The following is a 4,686-nucleotide window of genomic DNA, read 5'->3' on the forward strand; positions in this document are numbered from 1 at the left end:
GTGCTTCCCCAAAGGTTCCGAGACAGCCCCCATTTCTTTGGGCAGGCCCTAGCAAAAGACTTAGCCTCCTGTCCTCTTACCAATAGTAAAATTCTCCAATATGTAGATGACCTTTTACTCTGTAGTCCCACGGGACAGGACTCTCTTTTAGACACTGCGATCCTCCTTAATCATCTAGGATCCAAAGGTTACCGAATATCCAAACACAAAGCTCAACTCGCACAACAATGTGTCATATATTTAGGTATTGAGATCACTCCTACGATGCGCTCACTTACTACAGACCGCTTAACTCTAATACAAAATCTTTCTCCCCCTCAAGACGCTAAGGAAATTCAATCCTTCCTAGGCCTAGTAGGATTTTTCAGACACTGGATTCCTAATTTCGGAATCTTGGCTAAGCCTCTATATGCAGCTGTCAAGGTGACTCCCCAAGGACCTTTGTCTAACCCAAAGTTAATTCATAAACATTTCACTCACCTGAAAAACTGCTTTCTCTCATATCCTACTCTCTCACTCCCAGACTTCCAATGCCCCTTCCAGCTTTTCACAGATGAAAGACAAAAAGTTGCAGTGGGTCTTTTAGCCCAATCTATAGGCGCCACCTACCGCCCCGTGGCATATCTATCTAAACAATTAGACCCCACCGTACAAGGGTGGCAGCCCTGTCTGCGGGCCCTAGCAGCAGCAGCCTGTCTAACCCAAGAAGCAAAGAAACTCATTAGGGGTGGTAACCTAACAGTCTTCTCTACTCACCGCCTTCAAGATCTTATTGCCCACAGAAGTATTAGCCATCTAACCCCGTCCAGACTCCAACTCTTTCACCTCCTATTCATAGAGGACTCCACCATTGCCCTAGGAGTCTGTTCCTCTCTGAATCCAGCAACCCTACTTCCTGACCCTCTCAAGCAACCTAGTACTGAACCACTCCTGTCCAGAACTTTTAGAGGCCCAACCACCTAGTCACTTACATTTACATGACCAGCCATTGGAAGGCTCACAGTTAACCCTATTTGTAGATGGCAGTTCTTTTATAAATTCTCTAGGAAACAGACAGACAGGATACGCGGTAGTTACATCTTCTGCTGTCCTAGAAGCTAAGCCTTTACCACAAGGAACAACATCACAGCAGGCAGAACTTATTGCACTAACTAGGGCTCTCCTCCTATCCAGGGGAAAAACGGTAAACATATACACAGACTCCAAGTATGCCTTCTTGATTGCACACACCCACTCTGTCATCTGGAAAGAGAGAGGGTTCCTAACCACCAGTGGTACCCCTATAGTCAACAAAAAACAGATACTCAAACTGCTAGACGCTTTATCAGCGCCTTCCAGAGCAGCCATCATACACTGTAAAGGTCATCAGACTCCATCTAACTCGGTGGCGGCTGGCAATAACTTTGCCGACACCACTGCCAAATCGGCAGCCGGATTCTCCACTCCCACGCTTCCCTCTATTTGTTTTCTCTTTCCTCAATATACCCCTACTTATACCCAAGAGGAAAAGACCAAACTATTACAAGATTCAACAGCCAAACTAGCCGCAGACAATTGGATTTACCTCAATAATAAATTAGTTATTCCTGAAACTCAACTCCACACCATTCTAAAAGACATACATAATTCCCTACACTTAGGACCCAAAGCTTTATATAACCTCCTAAGCCCCCTCATTCACTGCCCCACACTCATGAAACACCTAATTATAATCAACCGACAGTGTTCCACATGCCTCAAGTCAAACCCTCAAGGCGCATTGCGCAACCCCCATCCGAGCCATCAACTCAGAGGGCACCAACCAGGCGAAGATTGGCAAATTGACTTTACCCACATGCCAAGGCATAAAAAATTCAAATATCTCTTAACCCTCGTTGATACTTTTTCAGGATGGATAGAAGCCTATCCTACTACAGGAGAAACCGCCAATATAGTTGCCTCCATACTCACTGAACACATTATTCCTGGGTTTGGCCTCCCGCTCACTCTTCAGTCTGACAACGGCCCAGCATTCATCTCCAAGGTAGTCCAACAGGTGGCAGCCCTCCTACACATCACCTGGAAACTCCACATCCCTTATAGACCTCAGTCTTCTGGTAAAGTAGAGAAGGCCAATGGGCTCATTCAGCAGCAATTCACCAAACTCTCCCAACCACCACACGTTCCCTGACCCCTTGCGCTTATCCCGATTTCTCACCATACTCTATATAAACATAACAGAATTCCAATATCTTACCCCAGATCCCTACTTGCCTCCAGATAATAGCCCATCACAGTGTTTCTCCCGCTTACCTTTATAGAACATCTTCAGTGACAGGGTGTACCCTGTGATTACACTGAAGATGAAGTACTATTTCATACTTATATTACTATCTTTTTCTTGCATTTCAATCTCTATCACTAACCCAACTTTCATATGGAGATTCTCTATAGTTGAAACTTGGTCACACAAAAACAAACAGCACTCACAGCTACAAGGCACTGCTGACTGCCCCCCTTCAGGCTGCCAACCCCATCTTACTATAAATTTCACCCTATCGTGTTGCAGTGCGGCCGGAGCTAAGGCTCTCTGCTTCCTGCACGATCAGACACATTACAATTGTAAGACTTACTGGAAACAAAAGAACCTAGGATGCCCTATTTATTTATTGTAAGATCCATTATGCAACCTTGAGACAGACGAAACCCGCTGCTCTCTTCACCATTGTGAATCAACGAACCCCCCTTCAATACCAATTAAATATCAAAGACCCATGGGACCCCCGATGGGCAGACGGAGTCAAAGGTGGACTCTACACAGGCTACACAATCCTTAGTTCATATCCCATGGCTACTCTCCTGATAAAAAGAACACTTGTCCAGCAAAAATCCCTTCCTCAAAACATACACGCCCTACAGAATTTAACCTTAGCCATACAAGCACAAGAACAGGCCTTACAAGATCAATTACACTCCTCCAATAAGGACGCCTTCTCATGGTTAAAACTAGTCCGTCAAGGGTTAAACCTAACACAGGCAGCCAACATAACAAATCTCTCCCACTGTTTCCTCTGTGCGGCCCTTGAAAGAGCCCCTTTAGTGGCAGTCCCCTTACCTACTGCTTTCAAGTCTACAACTAACTCCATAGGCACCTCCCAAAAACCGTTCTTACCCCAAGTCCCACTATACCAAAGCCCAGAAAGTCCAATCCTTCCTTTCTGCTACTCTACCCCAAACACCTCCTGGTGTAACTATACCCAGCCACCCGCTAAGACCCAGACGGCTCCCATTGGAGGTTATTTCTGATGCAACAAAACCCTCTTCAAGGTCCTTAATCACACATCCATTGGTCAATCCCTTTGTGTCCTAGTGTCCCTAGTACCTAGTTTAACCTTATATAGCAAGGCAGAAGTTGCTGAACTCGTCATACAATTTAACCCTCCTCCTAATGATCTCCAAAAATGGGCTGTCTTCCTTCCCCTAGTCATCGGAGTCTCCCTGGCCGCCTCCTTAGTGGCGTCAGGGCTTGGAACTGGGGCACTTGCCAACTCGGTACAGTCTACCCAATCTCTAGCAGCTCAAATCCGAGAGGCCATAGAGGCTTCAGCTGAAAGCCTGGCCTCTCTGCAGCGTCAAATTACCTCAGTGGCCCAGGTAGCAGCACAAAATAGGCGAGCATTAGATTTACTTACTGCTGAAAAAGGAGGAACATGTCTCTTCTTAGGAGAAGAATGCTGCTATTACGTAAACGAGTCAGGCCTAGTAGACACTAACATCCAAACCCTAAACAGGATTAAAGCAGAACTAAAAACCTACAATACCCCCTTCACCCCCGGACCACCGGTATGGCTGCTGCCCGTAATACAGCAGATGCTCCCGTTCCTAATTCCCATACTAATCCTCTGTTTTGTCTTATATCTCGCTCCTGTTTTAATCAAATTTCTCCGAGCCAAAGTTCAAGAGATTACGTGCGTCACCTTCAACCAGATGCTTCTTCATCCGTACGTCCAAATACCAACCATAGACCCCAACCTCAACAACGTCCCTTAACAGCAGGAAGTAGCCAGACAGACCACGGCGCCCCTTATCACTATTATCAATAAAAGGTTGGACTGTTTGGACAAACGGAGGCAAGATGGTGCAGTTCCGGGTTCTTCACCGTCAACTTTCCCGCGCCCGGGAAAGACATGGGTCGACTGCGCAGGCACAACCCGACCTCCCCCGGAGAAAAACCAGAACCCGCCTAGCCACGCCTACCGCCCCGCCCCCAACCCGCCTATGTCCCGCCCACTGCCCTCCCACTCCGGGGCCCAGGACATAAAAGCCGCTCCTGGCCGGCACACTATGCGAACTTCCTCAGCCCCTCCTCCTAGGCGGGACCCAGGAACCTCCTCTGAGAATGCCAGAGCGAACTTCCTCGGCCCCTCCTTGTGCGCGGGACCCAGGAACCTCGTCCGAGAAGGAGCAAACTTCCTCGGTCCCTCCTCGTACACGGGACCCAGGAACCTCACCCGAGAACGCGGGTGTGAACTTCCTTGGCCCCTGCTCCTGTGTGGACCTAGGAACCTCGCCCGAGAGCGCAGGAGCGACTTCGTTGGCCTCCACCGCCGGAGACCGGTGAACCTCGCTCCCTCCTTCACATTGGCTTGTGAATAAAGTTTTTTTTTGCCTTGCCTACTTGCCTTTTCTCTGGCATTTGCTCTGGGG

The sequence above is a fragment of the Piliocolobus tephrosceles genome, chromosome 17 (genome assembly GCF_002776525.5).
Source record: "Piliocolobus tephrosceles isolate RC106 chromosome 17, ASM277652v3, whole genome shotgun sequence".
NCBI lineage: Eukaryota > Metazoa > Chordata > Mammalia > Primates > Cercopithecidae > Piliocolobus > Piliocolobus tephrosceles.